At 40.2% G+C, this 26,890-nt stretch overlaps 1 long non-coding RNA gene across 1 annotated transcript in view; it reads right to left on the minus strand.

Moving 5' to 3' along the window:
- Nucleotides 1-23,634, minus strand: part of LOC137335431 (uncharacterized) — a 39,296-nt gene extending 15,662 nt beyond the window's left edge. The window contains exon 1 of the long non-coding RNA XR_010966411.1: nt 23,595-23,634. This is a non-coding gene — a long non-coding RNA (uncharacterized lncRNA). The remainder of the gene's footprint in view (nt 1-23,594) is intronic.
- Nucleotides 23,635-26,890: the final 3,256 nt, after the last annotated feature.

The raw sequence follows: 26,890 nt of genomic DNA on the forward strand, positions 1-26,890 counted from the left end.
TGGCACCTTGTAACCTCATTTAAACCACAGTCATGGCACTGCTACCTGCCTATTTAAAGTTAATCTGATCTATTTTGTACAATACATTGGTGCAATTTGATTTACATCAGTTCCTGGCACAAAATATCAACCGGAGTGGCATCAAACAAGCTGAAAGAGAAACCATGGGTTCTTCAAGCCTAACCATTTTGCCTCAATTTTGAACAATTGTTAGGATTATAAAGGACCTGCCGATAAAGCTTTGTGGTGAAATTGAAGTTGTGGTTTCCTCAGTAACAGGGCAGGTACAGTCTTCTGACTTTCTCAGTCTTCGTTTTATAACTAATAGCTCTTATGCCAAATATCTGACATTAGGAATGACGCTCATGTTTGGCAAAAGAGGCACGACTCATTTAGTATTAGTTATGCTTCAGCTACACTGTTTCAGAAATGACAGGGTCTAATTGAATTGCCTTATAAATTGGAAAAGGTTGATTGCTGTTTCCTTTGATAAAGCTGTACATCATATTACTACGATGTAGTTAGTATCATTTGTTACATTAAATGACCTGCAGGATATTAGCATGAAATAGATTCTGTTAGCTAAAAAGAAAGAAAGCAATTTGGTGTTGGTCAAAAGTCATACTTACCCTACACTAGTCAAGCTTCAGATTCTAATATTTTGCTGCAAATGGAGTCTAGTGTGCATTTGTTATATTGTTGGGTTTTTAAAACCTTTTTACCTATGGCTCTCATTTCTTAGATCTCTCTTGTAAATGAGTCCTAACTCCTTACTATCTTGGAGAATGTCAATCCTTGCCTTGAGATCTAGGTAAGGTTTCAGTAACGTGGCTGGGAAAATGAAAAGTAAACCCTGTTTGGTTATTGCTTTTAACTAAACTGACTTATCCTATGCCTCCATAAGACTTAACCCTAGTCTTTGAAAGTGGTAAAGTGTCACATTAGACCTTGTTTTAATTTTAAACTATCAAGCAAATTAATTTGATAGAAGATGAACAAACGCATAACTTACTAGTCATATGATATGGTTATATCCAGTAGACATTCTTCCAACTGACTCCTCGAGTGGACAAAATAACAAAAAGGTAGCAACTTTAAGAACCTATAAATAATAATTTTACAACACCAAGTTATAGTCCAGCAATTTTATTTTAAATTCACAAGCTTTCGGAGATTTTCTCCTTCCTCAGGCAAATGTTTCAAGCTTGAAACATTTGCCTGAGGAAGGAGAAAATCTCCGAAAGCTTGTGAATTTAAAATAAAATTGCTGGACTATAACTTGGTGTTGTAAAATTGTTTACAATTGTCAACCCCAGTCCATCACCGGCATCTCCACACTATAAATAATACACAGTGGGGATAAATTTCACCTGCACCACCTGGGTGGTTATATGGTGGAGTGAATCACCCATCCATTATACAACTTGTCTGTTTTCATCTCATTGTTTTCATATGAGATCAATATGAATCTCATTATTTGAGATAATGAGTTTATTCATTACTTGCCCAGGTGGTGAAGGCGAAATCACCCCCCATGGTTCTTTTCCCTGAATTTCTTGCCACTGCGGGAGACTAATTAATCTACACTGTCTCTTAGAAATTCAAACCAATTTTTCTCTCTCTCTCATAAGTTTCAAAATGATTGGTTCTGTTCAACCTGACTCCTCAAACAGACCCTTTGATTTGAACAGAACAGTTCCTTTTTATATTCTGGAACATCTTGGACTTTGACTATCTCACCACTCAGATTTAAAAATTAACTGTCAGCTATGTGGAAATAGGACCAATCATGCAGCATTATTTAGGTTTGAATTATTTCTCTCTCCAGCCCATAACTGGTGAAACTTGCAGCATTGTAACAAAATAAGCTTGTTCCAAGAATCTGAATTGCATTTTTTAAAAACTGCTTATGTCCATGACTGGATTTAAAGGGACAGAATTTTGAAATCAATTTGCTGGGGCATGGGGAGCCAATGGAACTTGGAAAGGACACAGAATTTGTGCAGATGATGGCACAGTTCATGGTGTTTTGAATGAGTTGTATCTTATAGAGGGTAGAGCCAGGTGGGTCAGCTATGAGAACATTAAAGAAGTTGAATCTCAAGGTGGCGAAAGCACAGACTAAGATTTTGTTGACAACTGGAGTGAGGTAGCGGCAGAGGTGGGAAATGTTGTGGAGTTGGAAAAAAGTGGTTTTAGTGATGGAATGGATGTGGAGGAGGAAACTGAGCTCGGGTTTAGACCAATACGCAAAGGTTCCATAACTCTTCTTTCAGCCTGAGGTGGCAGCCAGAAAGATTGGTGGAGTCAAGGGCAGAGACATATATGTGTCAAAAAGGATAGCTTCAGTTTTGCTGATCCAGTTCTCAATATCGGACAAACAGTTGGAGAGTTTAGTAATGGCCAAAGGATCGATGGAGGATGCAGAGAGGTAGACCTCAGTGACATCAGCATATGTGTGGAAGATGATTCCTTCCTTCTGGTGAATATCAGCAAAGAGTAGCATCTAATTGGTATAAGGAGCAGACAACAATAGACCTTTGGAATACACTGGAAGTTACTGTGTGGGAAGGGGACAAGAAGCGTTGTGACAGGAATGAGCATAGAGCAGTGCCATGGAGGTGGGCTACAGAGTAGAGACATTAAAGAAAAGTAGAGTGGTTAATGGCGTCCTGTGCAGCAAAGATATCAAGCAGAATTAGAAGAACCATGGTCACAGTGATGCAGGATGTCATTTGTGACTTTTTCTCATTGCAAACACAAGTGATCACTTCACCAATCATGTCGGTATGCATCTCTAAGTGCCAACACCCAGTCAAATGATATCCGTATAATATTACCAGGATGACAATGCCCTTTTAATTCATACAAAATGGAAAAGCTGGTGTTTTCTGTAGTCAGGGCCTTGACCTAATAAAATAGAATTAATGTCTCTATGTTTAGAATACAGCGTGAATCAGGATATTCAGAACATTAACAATGCAATTATGTTAAGACTAGAAACATATTGTTCTTTTATTGTTTGAAAGCTGTGTCACATGCCATCTGTCCAAAAAATATTATTAAATAGTTCTGTAAAGTGTTATCCTTTAAGTGTATTTATCTGCATTCACTTAACTATTGCTGTACAAAATATGGAAACTAAAATGGATGAGAAATGGTTTAAAAAGTACAGTATCATTCCCTGGACTTTCTCTAATGGGGACTTAAAAATGATCTTTCCTTTAATTAAATTGTTTGAAGAGGGAATCTCATTATTAGTATCCTTCCCCCATCTTCTCTGCTTATCTTCTGAAGGCAAAACTCTTGCAGCGTTTGGGCACAAGGAACCTTACAATACCTTTCTCGAGTGGCCATTCTTTCTGTGTATCAATGTGGCACATTACAGTTAGCCTGATCCTGTCGTTACCCAATGTTCATATACATGCGCCTCTCAGCGAGGGTCCCTGGATAGGAATCAGAAAAGAAGCCATGGCTGTTTTTTCTCGCATCTCTAGCGCAGAGCATACGAAAATGACGGACAGGAAAAGTTGAGCCAATCCATTGAGCCTGTCCCAGACAGTCATGTTGCACTGAGCATGATATCCTCAACCTTCACCACCCACCAGCAGCCATGTAATCTCTTCAGAGAGCCTAAAAACCAGGTTAAAAAAATTCTAGGCCAACTCAGGGATAAGAAAAAATTCTGGGAAATTCCTCTTGAACCCCTGAAAGTGATCAAAATAAGTTCCAAGATACCCCAGTGATCATAAGGCACATCACCCAACATGCCACCCTATCATTTCTACACAATGTTATCAGCCATAGCCAGGAACTCATCCAGCTCCCTTTTGAGTCATGCAGCAAACCTGCACTCACTGCACAAGCCCGCAACTTGTTCCAAAGGTCGATGACCCTCCGTGTCAAGAAAAACCTCCTGACATCCATCTTTGTTTACGTAATTTGCTTACGAATTGAAACCATTCATTCAGCTGCCTCTGCTGCATCTTTCCCTTGCCATGCCCACCAGCCAAACCTCCCCCAAGGTTACCCCCTGCCCTAGCCCCTAACCCATGTCTTTCTCTATTTTCTCTCCTATCTCTCCTCATGTCCTCTCCAATCTCATCTTGTCCATCATCTCCCTTGTGGTGACTAAGGGCTTTTAAACTAAGTGCCAATCTAGTATCCCTCATTGGAACTTTTTCGAGGACCTCTATATCACTCACCATGTGAGGGGACTAAAACTGAACACAGCATTATAGAGATTAGGTCTAATCAAGTTCTTGTATAAAGGCACCATAGTGTTTCTCATTTTATATTGAATCATCCTAGCAATACAACCTAATAATCTATTTGCTTTAGAGACTCATGTAACATAACACCTAGGTCTCTTTCCTACTTAACAGACTTTAGTTCAGAACCATGCATGATATTCACATGCTTGGTGTTAGCCCAACCCATGTGCATAACACTACATTTGTTTACATTAAATGTCATCTGCCAGATACTTTGCCCAAATTGCCATTCTTCACGTTTGTGACTAGACAATGAGTGTTGTCTGGTATTGTGGAGACCAATCCTGTCTCCACACATTTCAAGCAAAGATTATAGGATAGCAATCAGGACCAGGAAGCATGAATGAAGTATTTTTACTCCAGCCCAGAGACACTGACAATTACAGCAACCCCAATCTGACTCTAATCTTTGGTTACTTATTGAGGGCAGATCAGTCTATCACTCCACACTGCACATTGAATTAAATCTGGTTAGTTATTAGTAGGACAAGATAATTAGTTTGCCATCACAGCAACCTGGTTATCAATTAATAATAATGTATTTATTTTGCTTTGTTTATAGTTGTGCTGGGCATCAGGAAGAAGATGGATGTCAGAAAAAGACACAATCCAATAAGAAAGATCTGAAGATCATTTACCTAGATCCACCTGAACCATTCTTGATCTGAACTGTTCTCTTGATTAACTACGAATTTAATATACTCCCATTTCCAATATAAAATAAGCTTAACAAACATTTAACAGGACCTTCTTTAATGAATATGGTCAAAATATTACTATAAAGTAAAATTTGAAGATATAATACAAAGTTTTTAGCATCTCCATTAAGAAAGAAGGCATTTCACACAGATATATTTGATGCTTGTACACTGATATTACAGTGTAATTTCAAGGACAAAGAGTTTACACACACCACAATGCAGAAAACATTACCTTTTTTATTACTATGGATCATATTTTTCCATCCAATCCCAATGGGTTGAATAGGCGGTTTTAGAAAACTGAGAGCAAGTATGGAACTGATCAGTTTAAAACTGTGACAGGTCAAACTCCCTGTTTCTACCAGTGACAGGAGGGAAATGAGTTTATGTGGCAGGAGAAGACAAGGGCCTCCGATGTGAATTGAGATTGATGTCATGGGAGTCATTGCATTCCTTAAACAGAAGCTATGATTTATTGGTGGCATCATTTACCCATAATTACTGACAGACCTATCTGATTATCAATGGTTGGCTGAATCTGAATTTTTAACTTGCCGCAAAATATCCATTGGCACTATTGGAACGAATGGACCTCCTTAAGTAAAATGATACGCCTGAAAAATATGCCTCCTGAAAAAATGGCCCCTCCTAAAGCAGCTCAGAAAACAAGTTCTGTTTACATTATCAGAAGCCTTCCATTGTGTCTCTGCTATGGGTGATAGAGGTCTGGATGACATGAACTTTCTCGAAAACTTGCAATTTGTCAGAGATTAAAGGCTGGAACAGGAAATCTTAGTATCTTGGTCTTATGGAAAATTGGGAAGAATTAAAAAGGTTATTGCACAATGCTTTTTGATGGGCTGAAGTAAAAGGAACATTGTGCTTATCAAAAGGTGTCCTGTAAATCTTTTAGCTTTATTTGTTTGGAAGAAAGGAGAATTGCAAGATCCATACAGGATCTTCATCACCATGACAACATGTGCAAGTTATATGACGATAGCTTTGATGTGACTTGTGTCACCATGGGAGATTTTCTCTCATCATTATCGCTGGTAATTTTCACGGGAGTTCTCCCGATTGTGGCTGCTGTAACTTCAGCAGAAGATTGGCAGAAACCCTGTTTGTGGGGTCTTTCTGGGATTTCTGCTGAAGATATTGCGGCTGATCGGGTGTAAATTCCTGATGAATGTTTAGCAAAATAAGAACTTAAGAAAATCCAGAGTGAGAAAAGGTTATTCAGCCCATCAAGATGTCCTTCGGATGAGACGTTAAACCGAGGCCCCGTCTGCCCTCTCAGGTGGACTTAAAAGATCCCATGGCACTATTCAAAGAAGGTCAGGGTTGTTCTCTCCGGTGTCCTGGCCAATATTTATCCCTTAACCAACATCACTAAAAACAGATTCTCCGGTCATTATCTCATTGCTGTTTGTGGGACTTTGTTGTGCACAAATTGTCTGCCACATTTCCTAGATTACAATAATGACAACACTTCATAAGTACTTCATTGCCTGTAAAGTCCTTTGAGATGTCCTGTGGTAGTGAAAGGCGCTATATAAATGCAAGTTCTTTCTTTTTCTTTAAAACCCTTATAGGATATCACTAGAAATGGTGAACAAAGGAAGCCTTCCTGTTACATTTATGACATTTCTAACATGCAGCCACCAGAGTTGTGTGTTTGTAAACAAAAGTACAATGAGCTGCCCCATTTCATGAATATGGAAGAGCAATATTCACTCATTAATCAAAAAACAACACATTTTGCTAAAAATGGCATTAGCTTGACAGTGATGAAGTTAAAATGCTTACATCATACTAATTAATATGTGTGAAACGCACTGATTAATATGTGTGAAACAAAACATACCACAGGTGGACATGTGCTAGAACGTAGCATGGCAGTGATGGGTAGAGTAAATAGGACAGGAAGGAAGTTGGCAAAATTAGCCCCCAGCAGGCTCACTGAGCAGGAAGGTTGGCGAGAGAGGAGAACGGGGTAGAAAGTAACATAGAGATAACTACATATCTCGCAGAAGGGACTGTTGTTAAATGGAGATCTGGTGGATGACATCTGAAGCAGTAGCTGAGACAGCAGACTGAAGAAGATAGAGAGGAGTGATGAGGTGTAATGCGCAAATCCATAATAATTAACATTACTACTTTCAAAACCCTCCATATGGATGCACTAGGATCGAAGGACTCTACAATATATTCTGCCCAACAGAGAGCTTATGGTGATCATAGAGGGTCAAAGGTTTTTTTAAAAAAGCTTCAAAGGAAGCAAATATTATCAGATGAACCTTCCCAGCAACAAAGCATTGTCCTGACCTGGCATTTTCCTGCTCTAATTGTCTTTCACCCTTTTGGTGTAATCTTCATAACAGAAGCAACAGCAAAAGATTACCGCTTTGCATGACATCCTTTGATGCTATCCCCGTATCAGGTGTCTGTGACCATGTTGTGTCTGCACAGTTGTAAGAAGCCACATTCCAGGTGGTCCAAACCAGCTTTAAGCCTCTTTGAAATTGCATCACAGCTTTAGTATGAATTAGAAGAGACACTAACTCAGATATAATCTATAAGAGCCTAGTGTACAGCGAAGCCAGGGTGGGAAGTCTGTATAATCATTATTATAATCTCTATTATGAATAGTAAGATGCAAGCAGCACGTCTTTCATTGTATGAAGTGTAGGTAAAAGCAATAGACTGAGCTAGAAGCGTGGGAATAATCTTTAAAGTCGCAAAACTGGGTTAATTGGGTAAATCCTATGTTTGGACTGCTATTTTGTATTTAAGTGCAGGTCAGAACTGTTCTGATGATCCCAAAGTGCTTCACAACCAATGGATTACTTATCAAGTGCAGTCACTGTTGTTATGTGAGCAAACGTAGCAGCTAATTTATACACAGCAAGATCCACAAACAGCCAGTTAATCTGTTATTCATTAAGGGAGGAATAGTGGCCAGAACACTGAGAAAACTGCTCTTCATCAAATACTGCCATGGAATCTTTTGCATCCACCTGAACAAGACAGATGGGACTACAATTTATTGTCTCGTCTGAACAATGACGCCTCCAACAGTGCAGCACCCCCTCAGTACTGCACTGAGTCAGCCTAGATGAGGTGCTAAAATCCTTGAATGGGGTTTAAACCCACAACCTTCTGAATCAGAGGCCAGAGTGCTACCAACTAACCTTGTATTGTATTAACTAAAATATTATTTAACCTACATCTTGATAGACATGTAGACAAATAATTTTTAGTTTAATGCCTCATACATTATCAGAGTTTAAACTTTTTCAAATACCATATTTCAAGTTCTTTAAGCTGTTTTGAAATGTCTTATTTTTAATGTGGAGCATTTTTTGAAATAAATAATAATTTTTGTCACAAAGTAGTTTTTGTCCTTGCCCCTTTAATTATATACAGGTCTACATCAAACTGTAATTTTAAATATAGACTATATATATTGAATAGACTGATTAATGTTAGCAGAGCAGAGGACTAAGTTGACATTAAACTAATCTAGCATCAGCAGAATAATAATTATTCATAACCTGAAAAACTGATGCCCTATCATTATAGAACATGTAAGAACTCATCAAATGTGTCTCAGCACAGGCAAGACATTGAAAACAGTGCAAAAACTTGATCTCTTATTATTTTTGGACATGTTGCAAATTTGCCATTTCCTTGGTGTTTAATCTGTCACATATCAAACTGCGACATTGAATCAACGAATAAAAACTCATTGTCCTTGCTCAAGTCTGCCCTGTGACATGTTAAAAGTAAAGGGGGGGGAGTATTCGATAAAGGAATAAGAGAAGCACAACCACATGTTGAAATTAGCTGCCAAACTGGGCAGGTGAGTGGAGTTCAGGAATATTCTTTTCTGACGCCAACATAATTTAACGATCATTCAGGGGGACCTCTACATAAGGAAAAACATTCACTGCCGGTAAGTGAAGAAATATGAGAATCTGTCGTTAACAGCAGGTTAGGAAAACAAATATATTTGAATGTAGGCTTTGTTACAGATTTCCTTGTCTGAACTGCTGGATCCTCTTGTCTTTTATCAGTTAAAGAAACACATTTAAAACAAATCATTTTTACAAAAACAAAGCATATTTGACATAAACGTGCGTAATCAGAGTGTGAGCTTTAGGGCAGGAATTTTGAATGGTACTGCTGTTCCAGAATGTGTGTTCTCACTTGATTTTGAATCCTTCTCAGTTATCTTTCTTTTTAACTTCACCAATTTTTCCACCTCTTTTTTTTTTCCTGAAGGCATTTGTTCCTTGTTGGGACGTGGCTCCATTCGTGAGCACTAGTCACCCTCTGGCTCCATTTTTCATGTAGAAGCCTTGACAGTGAGTATCAGCAGGCAATTTAATCATAGAGCATGTCAGCAGGCCACAGTTGCTGAGGGGCTGCTACCCACCCAATGTCTGGAGAACTCTGCGCAGTTTAGCAGCAGAAAAAAACACTTTGAGCACTTCAAGTCCCACAGCAGAAAATATGTAGCCGTCTCTGATGGTTTATGTGTTACATTGTCATTGGAAGTGGTGTTGTTATTATAGGTGTGGGCCAACATCATCTCTTTTGGTGATGCGCAGTGCTTATGACAGCAGTAATTTTGCTTAGTTGCATACAAGGCCACAAGGTAAATAGAATATAAGAGGAGTGCCATTCTCATTCATTTTCACTCTCACCCTATGATCATTTTCTCCCTGTTTGTTTTCTTGTTTTAGGTTTCACATACCACTCTTTGTTTTGGAGAGACAACTTGTTCAAAGGGAACTGGCAAACCAAGAAAGAAAGAAAGAAAGAACCTGCTTTCATATAGCGCCTTTCACGACCTCAGGACGCTTCAAAGCCCTTTACAGCCAATGAAGTATTTTTGAAGAGTAATCACTGTTATAATGTAGGAAATGTGGCAGCCAATTTGCGCACAGTAAGGTCCCACAAACAGCAATGAGGTAATGACCAGATAATCTGTTTTAGTGATGTTGGTTGGGGGATAAATATTGGCCAGCAGAACCACTCTCTAGTAGGTACAATACAGGTTGTGGGTTGATATGTGAATTCTTCCTCTCTACCTCTGGGAAAGTGCATTCCTTAAACAAGGAACTTTTGCTGTTTTTATACTGGAGTATGCGTGGTGCTAGGGTCACCTGCTTTTAATGTGCAACTCTCAACCTCAAAGTAAACTTGCCAGATTCACTAAGGCAGGTAAAGTGAGGACCCGGTGAAAACAGGTTCTCCCCGTTGCGGCCTAAGTGGATATAACAATTCTGCTGCTAACTAAGCAAGGCCGACACATTGGGAGCCTACGGCTCAGCACCTCACTAAACTCAATTCAAAAGACACATTTCTTTGTGAGAAATCATGGACTCAAAGCCACACTCTACCACCCCGTGATCTAACATATAAGGTCACCAACAGGCAGGCTCATCTGGCCCCTTAGTTTCTTACATTACAATTAGTCTATTTAACAACGAATAAAAGAATGGGAGTGCCCCATTCACCAGTACAAACATTCCTCGCCCATAATCTACAGCCTGTAGCCTATTTCAAGCATGTTTATATTGAATTTAAATTGTCCTATCTATGTTTGCTGATTGTTAATAATCACACTTCAGTAAAGAGGTAATTGCTTTTTCAGCTATCAGTATACAGCCTTCATTATTGCCCGCATTATGGGAAGCAAGGGAGTGGCAGTTACTTCAGTTATAATGAAGCCTTGCATGGGGGGTGATTTTCCACTATCATTGTCTGGTGTGGGGAGAGTCATGGCTTAGCTACAATACCTGGTGTCTGGGGATCCTGGGGCATCCGATCAGCAAATGGCCCTTCACCTCTCTTACCTTGACCATGGACCATGGAAATTTAAATTTGCCAATGCATACACCAGCAATGGCTGAGCTGGGCACTTGCTGGCACATCTGTATTACATCATCAGCTCATGAATTGTGCAAATCAATTATCCCATTATACAGAATGGCGCACTTCAGAAATTGAATGCTTTCTCTGCTACTTTGCATTGGTTAAGATGGTAATTTCGACCGCCTCTATGGTGTCAGTCTTATGCCCTGATGCTGCGGCACTAGATTTAAACAATAAGTGCTTTGTTAGCCTATAATAATTTCTCTCTTAGTTTTGTTCCCAGCAAGGTCATGGACCTTATATCATAGAATCATAGAATGATACTGCACAGAGGGAGGCCATTTGACTCAATGTGCCTGTGCTGGCTCTTTGAAAGAGCTATCCAATTAGTCCCATTCCCCTGCTCTTTCCCCATAGCCCTGCAAATTTGTCCCCTTCAAGTATTTGTCCAATTCCCTTTTGAAAGTTACTATTGAATCTGCTTTCACCACCCTTTCAGGCAGGGCATTCCAGATCATAACAACTTGCTGCGTAAAAAGATTACTCCTCATCTAGCCTCTGGTTCATTTGCCAATTACCTTAAATCTGTGTCCTCTGGTTATCGACCCTTCTGCCAGTGGAAACAGTTTCTCCTTATTTACTCTATCAAAACCTTTCATGATTTTGAACACCTCTATTAAATCTCCCCTTAACCTTCTCTGCTCTAAGGAGAACAATCCAGCATCTCTAGTTTCTCCACGTAACTGAAGTCCAGCATCACTGGTACCATTCTAGTAAATCTCCTCTGCACCCTCTCTAAACCCTTGACATCCTTCCTAAAATGTGATACCCAGAATTGAACACATTACTTCAGCTTTTCCTAGATAACAGGGCCTGGGTAAAATGTGTGTATTGTCCTGGTGACATTGCTAGCAACAATGTGTACTGCCATCCAATCACTTCAGGGACCTGGGTTTAAATCCAGCCAGACTGATGGGATGAAAGTTTCCTTTCTCTGATGATTTGTGGAATCTAAGCAAAATCAGTTTAGTTAACCTTTAATCCAATTCCTAATAGCACACAACTAACCCAATTTTCTACTAAATGTTCCTCTCATTCAGAGAGGCCATAGTTAGACTGCTATGGAAAATGGAAATGTTATTTGATGCAATAGGAGATACTCTTCAAAGGTTGGCGGTCAGGTAAATTATAGAGGGAATTTACCTTGAAATCGAATCTGTGCTGTGCTTGCCAATGGAATGCTTGATGCTGATACTGGGTGCAAATACATGGATCAAGGTTTTATTCCTGAGAAATATGTTCTTCACATTAATAAGTACAAAATTCACTGAAACAAACAAAAAAAAGTTAAAGAAGAATGGGACTAAAAAATAAAATGGTGGGTTTCAAGTTTTTACCCTATTTTGCTTGCAGGTGGAACTGACGCTCGGTTTCAAGGAAGAGGGCAAGCCATTTAAAAGAGGATGGTGGGTTGTCAATTTACCATCTTTTTAATTGAAATCCTAGATGAAACACAAAGACCCATAGTGCAAGTTGAGGTAAATCAAGATATATAGTGGTTAGATGAAGCCAAGCTTAGGCTTTAAAAGCCTGTAGATTGTGGGAGGAAGGGAACATTTAAAGATGCCGAAGTTCCATGGTTTTTGAAGTCCTGTGAAAGAATGAGCTGGAAAGACTGAGTTAGAATAGGAGACAATACAATGGGACTGAAGTTATTCAATTTTCTCTTTTGTGCTACCAGTCGACAAGGCGAAATAAAAACTATTCCTATCCCCAGTGCGACAGCTGCATACTGCACTTTGAGAGTCTCTCAACATGAATATGGCCTTAAGTCTTGTTCCTGCTGGACGGCTGTCCAGCTCTGCTGATGGCTAACTTTATTACAAAAGTATGGTAATCCATGTAATGCTTTGGCATTATAAATTGGCTCCCATAAATTAGCTGGATGAACATTTCCATGTTTTTGCTGTACACTGCAGGATTAACTAATAACATCTTGTAGGTTTTTATACTGGGACCCTCAATGCCAATCTTGCTACTGCCGCTGGGCTCTGATATAAACATTACGTACTGGAAAGAAATAGTGCACGCATTGCTGGGATTTCCATATTAGGTGTATTAACATGGTGAACATAAATACAGCAAACATGGTCTGTATTTTAAAAACTTTAGACCAAAGAAAAACAAATTCCTTCATCTTCTGATATCAGTAAATAGCACCTTTCTGTTTATTGTTGACTATAAAAGCTCCTTTAAGACCCAATTAAAATTAGAAATAAATCATGAGACTATGTAAAATAAAATATGGAAGATCTTTTGTAATAGATGTCTTGAATCAGGTTACAGTAGCAGTTACGTTAACTGTGTATATGGTATGTCTGTTATTGTTTGACCTATGCACAAGATATATACAGGAGAAGGAACATTTTAGATCATCCATTCAGGAAAATGTAACTTACATTCTGCCATTAAGTTATCCAACTGGACCTAGAATGAAACTACAGTTTTCGTCTCCGCGTGCCAATGCAAAAGGCCATTCCAAGGGGTGATCATTCTTTGTGTAAAGAAATTCTTCTATACATCTGTTCTACATTGACCTTTCAACAGTTTTGGCCTATTTCCCCTTATTCTACTGTCTTTCCATACCTTTCAGTATTAGGTCCTTTCTCAGCCATCTCCTTTGAAGTCCAAAATGCCCCAATTTCTCCGGTCTTCCCTCATAACTCAATGTTTTGATACTAGGGATCAACCTTGTTGCTCTTCCCTCCACTACTTCAGTGATTTGAATGTTGAATGTGACTGGATGACCAAAACTGGACACAATACTCAAGATATGATCTGATCAGATCACTTTACATTCTCTAATTTTTAGATTCAGCAATAGTGTTAAGTTGAGACTTTAGTTACTGCAGCATCTAACTTGACTGAAGGCAGCAAGTATAGTGTGGACTGGAGGCAGTTAGATGCAGGTCTCTAATGCTGTACAAAAAAATCTGCAGAATGTTTTTTTCCTTCTGAGATTAGCTTAAAATCCTACTATTCCTAATGAATTCAAGTTACATGATGACCTTTTTATACATGGCCAATATATTGTTTATTTTAATTAACTTGCCTTCATCCCTTTCAAGTGGGTGATAAATAGTTTCCTTCTGCTCCCCCCCCATGTTTCTGTTTGTACTTATGAAAATATTGCAGCTAATATTTTCCCTCCTTCAACATATACAAGGACAGTTTCTGAACCTCAGTCAGAGAACTAGTTAAAGAGCTGGGTCATATTTCAAGAGCTCCCTTGATGCTGGTTGCACATCAACGAGTTTCATTTTATGGAGATTTTTATGAGCAGTGAACATTTGCCCAGAGTCTGTAAACCACATTAACACATTAACCCTTTACCCTTACTGAGAGACACTTTTCAACAGAAGCCATTCACTTCAATCAAAGCTTTTTTTCTTTCTTTTTTTTGACGAGGGCACGAGGTTAAACAAGGCAACATTGACCCATGAACCATGACAGCAAGCATTACCACAGCAGTTAAAAACTGCACTGAAAAGTACACATTGCACTGAATTAAAAAGACTGATTGAGTTTTCTAATATCTAAAGCTTGGACAGAAATAACAGATTTGCTCTTGATTTTCCAATGGATAGATCAGAGCGATGACCCAGTAAGTTAGTATCTGCTTAACCGGAATCCTGTTAATGGAAGCATCAATTTAAAGGGAATTCAACTCCTCCTTTTTCTTAGGCTAAGTTTATTTACACGTGGTCTCCTTTTTTCAATTATCATGAGTAAGAAAGGAGCAGTTTATGCTATTCCTAGGTTCCCGGTTGACCCCTAGGTCTGCTCCAGATCTAGCTTGCTTCTGTACAGGTTCTGTAGGATCCTGTATTTCTACCCACATTTTAATTGTAAAGAGGAATGAGCCCAACCTCAAGTATTGCCCCTGTGGCACTAGTCCCTCCCGCAGGCATTATTTCCACGTACTGCCTCACAATTACTCTCCCTCTTGTTGGACTGATCCTTCTCAGCCCTGAATATTATGCATAAGACCTTCTTACTGTAAGCTGCTCTCCTGGTCCCAGCCGCCTTTACCAATATCGGGCCTAAGAAGACTTCTTTAGTTATCCTCGGATTATTCCTTGTTAAGACTCTCACCACCATACTTCTTGCCTTAGTTTATATGATCTTTCATTGTTACTCATGATAGGCTTGATCTTGCCTCAGGTGTTTGACTGTTACAACTTGTATTTAAGTTTGTTCTTGTCAGAATATTGCTACTGTGCTGTACACAATGTGAGGGTGTTTTGTTTTAATTTTCTTCATTTGCATTACTCTTTTTTCATCGCATATTGTAAGTATTACGGTATAATTCAAAATTCCAAAAAAAAGTTTCAATAAAACAAACATTGACTAATGATCTTTTAAATTGTACTGCGTACTTAACAGTACCAATTGAATAAAGAGGCTATATTTCATTCCATTGGGACCAAGAAATAGCTATTTTAATACATCAGTGGCATTGGAGCAAAAATATTTATACCATTCACACATTGCACATTCTTGAATTTGCATCAGCTGGTCCCCAAATTGTAAATTCACTGCCCAGTTTTGAACTGAGCTGCACAAACCAGGAAGGTATCTGGTTTGAACCCTGGTCTGCGCTGGGATAGAGTCATTGTATCATAGAATGGTTATAGCACAGAAGGAGACCATTCGGCCCATCGAGCCCACGCCAGCTCTTTGTAAGAGCAATCCAGTTAGTCCCATTCCCCCGCTCTTTCCCTGTAGCTCTGCAAATTTTTTCCCTTCAAGTATTTATCCAATTCCTTTTTGAAAGCCACAATTGAATCTGCTTCCACCACCCTTTCAGGCAGCGCATTCCAAATCATAACTACTCTCTGCATAAAAAAGTTTTTCCTTGTGTCGTCTTTGGTTCTTTTGCCAATCACCTTAAATCTTTGTCCTCTGGTTCTCGACCCTTCTGCCAATGGGAACAGTTTTTCTTTGTTCATTTTATCTAAACCCTTCATGATTTTGAACACTTCTATCACATCTCCTCTCAACTTTCACTGCTCCAAGGAGAACAACCCCAGCTTTTCCGGTCTATCCATGTAACTGAAGTCCCTCATCCCTGAAACCATTCTAGTAAATCTTTTCTGCACCATCTCTGACGCCTTCATATCCTTCCTAAAATGCGGTGCCCAGAATTGGACACAATACTCCAGTTTTGGCCGAACCAGTGTTTTATAAAGGTTCATCATAACTTCCTTGTTTTTGTACTCTATGCCTCTACTTATAAAGCCTGGGAGCTCATATGCTTTTTTTAACCGCTTTCTCAACCTGACCTGCCACCTTCAAAGATTTGTGCACATATACCTCCAGGTCTCTCTATTCCTGCACCCCCTTTTGAATTACACCATTTAGTTTATATTGCCTCTCCTCATTCTTCCTGCCAAAATGTATCACTTCACACTTCTCTGCATTAAATTTCATGTGCCATATGTCCATCATTCCACCAGCCTGTCTATGTCCTCTTGAAGTCTATTACTATCCTCCTCACTGTTTACTACACTTCCAAATTTTGTGTCATCTTCAAATTTTGAAATTGTGCCCTGTACACTCAAGTCCAAGTCATTAATATCAAGAAAAACAGCAGTCCTAGTACCAACCCCTGGGGAATACCACTGTATACCTTCCTTCAGTCCAAAAAACAACTGTTCACCACTACTCTCTGTTTCCTGTCACTTAGCCAATTTCGTATCCAAGCTGCTGCGTCCCCTTTTATTCCATGGGCATCAGTTTTGCTGACAAGCCTATAATGTGGCACGCCTTTTGAAAGTCCATATATACAACATCAACTGCATTGCCCTCATCATCCCTCTCTGTTACTTTCATCAAAAAACTCAATCAAGTTAGTTAAACACAATTTGCCTTTAACAAATCTGTGCTGGCCTTCTTTTATTAATCCACACTTGTCCAAGTGACAATTAATTTTGTCTTAGATCATCGTTTCAAAAAGCTCCCCCACCACCGAGGTTAAACTGACTGGCCAGTAGTTGCCGGGTTTATCCTTACATCCTTTTTTGAACAAGAGTGCAACATTTAAAATTCTCCAGTCCTCTGGCACCACCCCCATATCTAAGGAGGATTGGAAGATTATGGTCAGCACCTCTGTAATTTTCACCCTTACTTCCCTCAGCAACCTGAGACTGCTCATCTCAGCTGAGAGTGACTATGGGGCTCCATACCCTGGACTAGGGAGGAGCCGCGGTTCCCACTCCTGATCATTGGTGTGGAATATAGCGCGAGGAGGGGACTGAACTCAACAATAAAGTCACCTCTGGATAAATAGCCAAATAACACTCAGTCTAGGCTTACTTCTTTGAGCAAGATACTGGAGAGCACCTTGGGCAAGGAATCATTGATATCATTGAATCAAATGTAAAGAATCTTACAACACCAGGTTATAGTCCAACAGTTTTATTTGAAGTGTTGGACTATAACCTGGTGTTGTAAGATTCTTTACATTTGTCAACCCCAGTCCATCACCGGCATCTCCACATCATTGAATCAAGGAAAACATGAAAAAAATAATTTGGATTATCTGCTGATACAGTATGAGTGAATTAACAGCTGCTGTATAGAGACTGTATTACTGACCAAATCTGTAGGAAGCTTGAAATCTTGATTACCCTGGTGCTTGGGCAGACCTGGTCTACTCCACATATTACTGAGATGAGAACCTGAGCTTCTCTGTTTTTTCAAGTCATAACAAGGGAGCTCAGAGAAGGAAGACAATACTGTCTGGGCTGCATGAAAATGCAGGAAATCCAACAGGATGAAATGTACATCATTACATACACAATAATCCTTGGTGAATGTGCTACTGAACCCGTATAAATGTCCCTAATCCTGGTGTTATAAATACTGCCATTTGAAGACCGAATAATGTTGCCAGAGTAAACCATGGCTGATATAAAAACCAGCATGAAAGCAGCACAAAAATTTACCTCTCAGGAGTTGATTTCAAAGTGCTTTGATATCAGATTATGTGTAAATATAAATTTTTGCTGGCCTAAAGCTGATATCGATCTCTTTCTTTCTCTCCTTTATGATTAGCAGCGGTAAAATGTTGATGCCCTTTACTCAGAAATTGTTAGTGTGGGTGAAACGATGCTATTGTAGTAGAGGTCTATCCAGCACATGACACACAAACCCAAAGGGTGCATTTTATACCCATAATCCCAAGTGTAAGCGAAACCAGTGTTAACTCTGTGGAGTGGTTTCAGCTATGTTGGGGTCGGGTTTTACATTTTTATAATTTTTACCTTCCCACCTGCCCCCAACCCACCCATCCTTGGGTGTTAAAATTTACTCTCATGGGTGTGCTATGTACAATTTCCCATTAATTTGCTGATGTAAAAACAGTACTGAATACACATCTCTAACAAGAGATTTGCCATTGCTTTAGAAAGAATAAAGTTTTGGTTACAATTTATACTGAAAGCTTTACAATTTATATTTGTTTTATCCCGGAATAAAATCTCTGGTATAAGGAGGATTGGAATTACTCTGATTTAACTCTGGGATTGGGATAATCAAACTTTCTGTTTCACAGGTCATAAAATTTGGGGATTTGTTAAGAAAAGTTTGATTTTGGTCACTGTGAGCTTTCTTGGATCATCACAGAGCATAGATTTATCATCTGCATACTACTACCAAATATATACTCATTTTTACATTGTTGCCAACTGGATACAGGACACCTAGGAATTACAGCCCCACCCCCTTCACCCTCTACACTATAGTGTCATTGAAAGATTTGCCTCTGTGTTGGGCTACAGCCTTACACCACAGCCATATATGATGGAAAACTAAAGATGGTGGCAGATGTTTTTTGTCTATGCTGCCATTGTTTTAAAGGGACGGCCAACCCAAATCAAAATGAGCCAATCTGGGCAGAATTTAGCTATTTGTGAGCTAGCCCATTTTATATCACTTTGGGTTTTGAAATCCAGTTTGAAATGACCTCAGGACATCCCAAAGCTGCGACTAAAAGCTGAAAAATCCCCTGGACCTGATGGCCAACATCTGAGGGTTCTAAAAGAGGTAACTGCAGAGATAGTGGATGCATTGGTTATGATCTTCCAAAATTCTCTAGATTCTGGAACGGTCCCAGTGGATTGGAAAGTAGCAATTGTTACCCCACTATTCAAGAAGGGAGGGAGAGAGAAAACAGGGAACTACAGGCCAGGCAGCCTGACATCGGTCATCGGGAAAACGCTGGAATCCATTATTAAGGAAGTGGTAACAGGGCACTTAGAAAATCATAATATGATTTGGGTGTCTTCGTAAAAGAAACACAGAAAGTTAGTATGCAGGTACAGCAAGCAATTAGAAAGGCAAATGGCATGTTGGCCTTCATTGCAAGAATGTTGGAGTACAAGAGTAAGGAAGTCTTACTATAGTTGTACAGGGCATTGGTGAGACCTCATCTGGAGTACTACGTACAGTTTTGGTCTCCTTATCTAGGGAAGGATATACTTGCCTTAGAGGCGGTGCAACAAAGGTTCACTAGATTAATTCCTGGGATGACAGGGTTGTCCTATGAAGAGAGGTTGAGCAGAATGGGCCTATACTCTCTGGAGTTCAGAAGAAAGGGAGGGGATCTTATTGAAACATATAAGATTCTGAGGGGGCTTGACAGGGTAGATACTGAGAGATTGTCTCCCCTGGCTAGAGAGTCTAGAACTAGGGGGCATAATTGTAGGATACGGGGTTGGCCATTCAAGACTGAGATGAGGAGGAATTTCTTCATGTAGAGGGTTGTGAATCTTTGGAATTCTCTACACCAGATGGCTCTGGATGCTGAGTCATTGAGTATATTCAAGGCTGAGATATATAGATTTTTGGACTCTAGGAGAATCAAGAGATATGGGGATCTGGCGGGAAAGTGGAGTTGAGGTCGAAGATCAGCCATGATCATTGAATGGCACAGCAGGCTCGAGTGGCCGTATGGCCTACTCTTGCTCCTATTTCTTATGTTCTTATAAAGCGCTTTACAGCCAACAAAGTACTTTTGACGTGTAGTCACTGTTGTAATGTAGGAAACATAGCAGCCATGGTAGCATATAGTACAACATGTAATACAAAGCCATATATTTACAATATATATCATGGAGCCATCCTTCACTGCCTCATACTGGTGATGATGAAAAGAATAGAATTAAAAATGGCCAGCATAAGTTATTTCTTTCTGTTTTTTTCCTACAAAGGTCACACCTTCCAACTAAACAGATTTTCGGGCGTATGAAAGCAAAACAGTAACATTAGCAAAGGAATGACACATAACACTTTAGGTTACTTAGTGTGTGGAAGTTACAGGTGTGTCCTGACAGCTATAATTCTTTAACTATGATTTGAGCTCTTAAAAAAAAATCTTGCCTTGAGGTTATACATTGATGAATGACAGAGAAAACAACAAGGGCTTCAAGCCTGGAAGATTAATGTTCAAACCCTGGATCAGAACAGCTCTGCTTCTCAGTTTTCATTTACACAGGCTTTTTTAGTGGCATCATTTTGCTTTGAATTTTTTTTATATAAAAGTGTTTCGCTTCATAAAAGGAGTCTTTGAAAATGTACAATAAGATAAACTCTGAATGGCTATTGTCCCACCTACTTTTACCATGTTATCTGCTGAATTTCATCTATAGTATTGAAATGCGCTGCGCTTTATCACATCCCATTTACAAATATAATTTTCTGAGAATGACTGATACCAGATGTCACACAGTGTGAATTAAAGGACTTATTTTTTAGAGATAACAGTTGACCCGGCACTGAAACCATTTTTACACTGTGACAAAATAATTGCGTGCACTTTACAAATGTTCATTATAACACATTCTAGGGATGGTTTGAAGCCAAGCCCAAAATTCAAACTTACTTAAATTTGAGTAGTTTGATGTGACTGCTCATAATTAGACTTTTCTCTCTAATTAATTTCATGAGCTGTTTCTTCAGACCCGCCCCCATTTTCTCCTAACCACTTCGGAAGATGCTGAGTCACTCTGGGACATTGTACCATTGTAACTTACACAAGTAGCTATTCTTCACGTATGAGCCTAGACAGTGAGTGTTGTCTGGCCATTCTACCATGTGAGGCATCACACCCAAGTCTAATCCTCACCTGACATTCACATATATATGTATGAAGGGGGCATGTGAGAGATGGAAAATTGGGGAGCAATCCCTTTTATTGAATCCCTGCTTGATTTGCTGTGAGCTCGACCATCCAGCCAGCTTCTTCAGCTGCCCTTAATTGTTTTTGCACAAAGTTTGCCAGACCTCATTACAGCCTTGGTCCAAACATGGACAAAAGAGCTGAATTCCAGAGGTGAGGTGAGAGTGACTGCCCTTGACATCAAGGCAGCATTTGACAGAGTGTGGCACCAAGGAGCCCGAGTAAAATTGAAGTCAATGGGAATCAGGGGGAAAACTCTCCAGTGGCTGGAGTCATACCTAGCACAAAGAAAGATGGTAGTGGTTGTTGGAGGCCAATCATTTCAGCCCCAGGGCATTGCTGCAGGAGTTCCTCAGGGTAGTGTCCTATGCCCAACCATCTTCAGCTGCTTCATCAATGACCTTCCCTCCATCATAAGGTCAGAAATGGGGATGTTCACTGATGATTGCACAGTGTTCAGTTCCATTCGCAATCCCTCAGATAATGAAGCAGTCCGAGCCCGCATGCAGCAAGACCTGGACAACATCCAGGCTTGGGCTGATAAGTGGCAAGTAACATTCGTGCCAGATAAGTGCCAGGGAATGACCATCTCCAATAAGAGAGAGTCTAACCACCTCCCCTTGACATTCAACGGCATTACCATCACCAAATCTCCCACCATCAACATCCTGGGGGTCACCATTGACCAGAAACTTAACTGGAGCAACCATATAAATACTGTGGCTGCAAGAGCAGGTCAGAGGCTGGGTATTCTGCAGTGAGTGACTCACTTCCTGACTCCCCAAAGCCTTTCCACCATCTACAAGGCACAAATCAGGAATGTGATGGAATACTCTCCACTTGCCTGGATGAGTGCAGCTCCAACAACACTCAAGAAGCTCGACACCATCCAGGACAAAGCAGCCCGCTTGATTGGCACCCCATCCACCACCCTAAACATTCACTCCCTTCACCACCGGCGCACTGTGGCTGCAGTGTGTACCATCCACAGGATGCACTGCAGCAACTCACCAAGGCTTCTTCGACAGCACCTCCCAAACCCACGACCTCTACCACCTAGAAGGCCAAGAGCAGCAGGTACATGGGAACAACACCACCTGCACGTTCCCCTCCAAGTCACACACCATCCCGACTTGGAAATATATCGCCGTTCCTTCATCGTCACTGGGTCAAAATCCTGGAACTCCCTTCCTAATAGCAGTGTGGGAGAACCTTCACCACACAGACTGCAGAGGTTCAAGAAGGCGGCTCACCACCACCTTCTCAAGGGCAATTAGGGTTGGGTAATAAATGCTGGCCTCGCCAGCGACGCCTACATCCCATGAACAAATAATAAAAAATATAAAATGAGCAATAATGTGCAGGCACATTCTGGCCTTTGAGGAAGAGATCAGCAGGAACCCATGAACAAAGATCAGTAGCCAGTGATTGGAGTATATAAACTGTGTGTTGGAAAGAAGGAGGCTTCCCTTCAGGTTATATGTTACTGTACATAGTATTTCTCTGTAAAAGAGGCTTGTATGTGCGTCCTCCTGGAACATGCATGGTAAGCAATGAAAGAGCTGTAAGGTTGCCTGATGGGCCAGCAGTAAGTGTATAGCAAGCTGCCAGGCAACACTTTGCATCGTGAATACTTAAGGCATATACCTGGAATATGGTATTAATGTGCAGCTGTATCTTAGCAACTTTCTTAAGGTGTGCCATCTTCTTCCATATCTGTTCCCAGGTCCTATGGGTAATGTGCATTGTGTTGACTTTGGCTGCTACCTCCTGTCAGGCATGCTGCAATGCTGTCCTCTGGGGTCGATGTCCTGGAGTGGTAAACAGGGCAACCTTTCTCACACCAACTTCAATGCAGCAGTATCTCCACTTTGTCAATGATTAAACAGGGGGTTTTGGATGCTGAACTGTTCCTTCATTTTCCTATAGACTCTGTTTCTGGGCCTCGACATTCGCTGTTTCTTTTGCCAGCCACTTCTTTTGTCCCATGCAGCGTCTAGAAAGGCAGCCTACATTTTTTGATCCCAGAAGAAGCCACTTTCCTATAAGTGGTTACACCCCTTTCAATGTCAGTTGCAACCCTAAGAGTTGCTAATATCCACATGTTCTGACCCACCCTTTGGCAAACTCCCAGTGGGCAGCCCAATCAACACCAAGAGCCGGTCATTCTTAGCTCGACCATTCCGAGTGCGGACAAACTCAAAGCTTACAGTTCACAGTTCCCACTGAAGCATTGCAGGAGATATAAAATCTATCCCATATCACCTGAATACTGAACTGTCTCCCTAGTTACAATGACTGATTTGATACAGAATGTACAGTTTAAATTTTTACAGTTAGAAATTACATTACTGTTTCTTACCATTGTGGGGAGAGCACTGTTTGTTCACAAGAGCATTAACCTTCTTTTTAGCATTGTGACTGTGTTATAGCCAGATAATAATTTCCGGTAAAATACAAAGAAATACTATATACAATATATATTATACATACCATCTGAAAGGAAGCCTGCTTGTTTCCAACACACAGTCTGTATACTCCAATCACAGGCCACTGATCTTTGTCCTTGGGTTCCTGCTGATCACAGAATCAGAATGCAGGGGTGAGGGCTAGAGGTCACAGCATGAGTACATAAACCAGAAAGATAGATATACTCCACATAGATCCAGTGAGGAAATCCTGTTTTCTGAGGTAGACTTTGCCATATCATAACTACCTGTAGACAATTTTACAACACCAAGTCATAGTCCAACGATTTTATTTTTAATCCCACAAGCTTTCGGGGGCTTGTGGGATTAAAAATAAAATCGTTGGACTATAACTTGGTGTTGTAAAATTGTTTACAATTGTTAACCCCAGTCCATCACCGGCATCTCCACATCATAACTACCTGTAGTTATGGGCTATCAACTCTAAATTAGCTCTGTGAAAGAAACTGCACTATTTTCCACTATTCCAGCACTACAATCATTTATATTAATGCTATAGATCCAGTTGCTCAGTTAAGACCCCTCCCAGTATATTTCAATTGCCCCTTCAGTCATGTATCCTGCACCATGATCTGTAAAGCAGCATCTTTCGTGTTATTGGGATGTGTCAAAGTGCTTCACAGCTAATGAAATATTTTTAATTATAGTCACTGTTCTTATGTAGGAAAAAAAACACTAATCAAAGATTGTGATGCTTTTTGGCTATCTCTCCAGGTTATATTTGGATTTTTTTCATTCAATGCATTTAATACAACTAGTTTTTTATTTCCTAAATGAAAAACGCTGAAGAGTTTGCTACTGATCCAAATAATTGAATCATTGCCAATATGTATGAATTTTACATCAGATAGGTTTCCTTTGTTAAAGTGTGATTAAGGTTAATTGAGTTAGCTGTACGCAGATTGCACGTAACTGTTTGTTAATCGATCGCTCAGCATGAAAGCTGTGGAATCGTGGACTTCTGCAGCAAAGAGGTGAAATATATGAGGAGTAAAGTCATTGTTAAATGACAGAAATGTTCTCGTTCACAAAAGTAGAAAGTGATTCTATTTATTATTTTATGAAGGAAGTTCCCACATAATTAAAAGGATAGGATTTAAGTGGTGAAATCGAATCATCAGTCAGTGACACACTGACAGCAGCAGTTTCTTCTTTTACATCAATTAAAGGGGCTACCAATGTAAATATTTCACAGCTAGCTGTGAGAATTGTTAGGGCACAACAGAGTCTTTAAAAGTCATGTGTAGGATTCCCGATGAAGGAAGTTATTTTCTGAAGCTAAAGATTTATTTATTGAATGTTGGGAAAGGGGTATTTGAGATCAGGTAGTTACCAGGCAATTATATGTCTTAACATTCATCATTTAAGCAGAATTGACATAATTTATATGTTAAAATTAAGTATTACTAATACAATAATGCAACAAACCAATGCACTCTGTTTGTATCGCCAACTTCTGGCAAAACTGAGAAGTGATGTACCATGAGGAAAAAAAGCAGGAGATACAAAAAAAATACTGAGTAAATAAAGAAATGAATACCAGCCATATTAAGTTACATTGGAGAATATAGGTTGGGAAAATGAATGAGTTAGAGATTGGGAAAGCACATAGCCTGAAGCATAGTATGTTAGTGCACCATTGCTTTGTGAAGTAGGATAATGGCTATTCTCTGCAATTCCTGTTGATGTCAGCTCAGGGCAATTGGGGAATTACTTTTTCGAGGGGGGAAATTGGGGGGGGTGAACAAAATCCTCCTCGATAGTCAATTACAAGGCACTTTGCTCTCCCAAAGCAGGCTGCAGTTAAGCATGAAGATAAAAATACCTACAGAGTGGAGTTTGCAAAAACCTGATATCGGCCATTTTGCACTATTGCCCAAAGTCAAAATTACCCCCAACATCTTCAAGAGTGGAGGAGATAAAATGGGGAGAAAGTGTAAATGAAATAATTCAGAACATAGCATGGTTAATAATTTTATGCATGAGGAAATCATGAAAGATACAGTATCCAAGAGTATTGCGATTGGGCAAGGTGATGATATAGGCCTGTAGCTAAATCCTAGCTTTGGTTTCCTCAGCACAAACCAGATCAGTTTAATTGTTTTATCCATGGGAGGGACAGCAAATAGGAGGCAAATTCAAAAAATAAATTGAAACACTTTCAAAACAATTCATATCTTATGATAAAAGTTCTTAACTTTTTGAAAGGTGAAAGTTTGAGAAATAATGCATCAAAAGCAAAACAGAGCTGAAAGTAAGTCGTTTCTGTGGAGAATGAACTTGGTTGGAGAAATCAGGTACCAGCCTTCATTGCAGAATTAACAATGCAGTTAATTTGGAGCCAAGCACCATATTTTTTATTATTCATTCATGGGATGAGGGTGTCGCTGGCAAGGCCAGCATTTATTACCTATCCCTAATTGCCCTTGAGAAGGTGGTAGTGAGCTGCCTTCTTGAAGCGCTGCAGTCCATGTGGTGAAGATTCTCCCACAGCGCTGTTAGGTAGGGATTTTGACCCAGCGATGATGAAGGAACAGCGATATATTTCCAAGTCAGGATGGTGTGTGACTTGTAAGGGAACGTGCAGGTGGTGGTGTTCCCCTTGTCCTCCTAGGTAGTAGAGGTCGCGGGTTTGGGAGGTGCTATCGAAGAAGCCTTGGTGAGTTGCTTCAGTGCATCTTGTAGATGGTACACACTGCAGACACGGTGCGCAGTGGTGGAGGGAGTGAATGTTTAAGGTGGTGAATGGAGTGCCAATCAAGTGGGCTGCTTTGTCCTCGATGGTGTCGATCTTCTTGAGTGTTGTTGGAGCTGCACTCATCCAGGCAAGTGGAGAGTATTCCATCACATTCCTGATTTGTGCCTTGTAGATGGTGGAAAGACTTTGGGGAGTCAGGAGGTGAGTCACTCACCACAGAATACCCAGCCTCTGACCTGCTCTTGTAGCCACAGTATTTATGTGGCTGGTCCAGTTTAGTTTCTGATCAATGGTGACCCCCAGGATGTTGATGGTGGGGGATTCAGCGATGGTAATGCTGTTGAATGTCAAGGGGAGGTGGTTAGACTCTCTCTTGTTGGAGATGGTCATTGCCTGGCACTTGTCTGGCATGAATGTTACTTGGATGTTGTCCAGGTCTTGCTGCTTGCAGGCATGGACTGCTTCATTATCTGAGGGGTTGCGAATGGAACTGAACACTGTGCAATCATCAGTGAACATCCCCACCTTCTGACCTTATGATGGAGGGAAGGTCATTGATGAAGCAGCTGAAGATGGTTGGGCCTAGGACACTGCCCTGAGGA

Source organism: Heptranchias perlo, chromosome 19 (genome assembly GCF_035084215.1).
Source record: "Heptranchias perlo isolate sHepPer1 chromosome 19, sHepPer1.hap1, whole genome shotgun sequence".
In the NCBI taxonomy this organism is placed as follows: Eukaryota; Metazoa; Chordata; class Chondrichthyes; order Hexanchiformes; family Hexanchidae; genus Heptranchias; species Heptranchias perlo.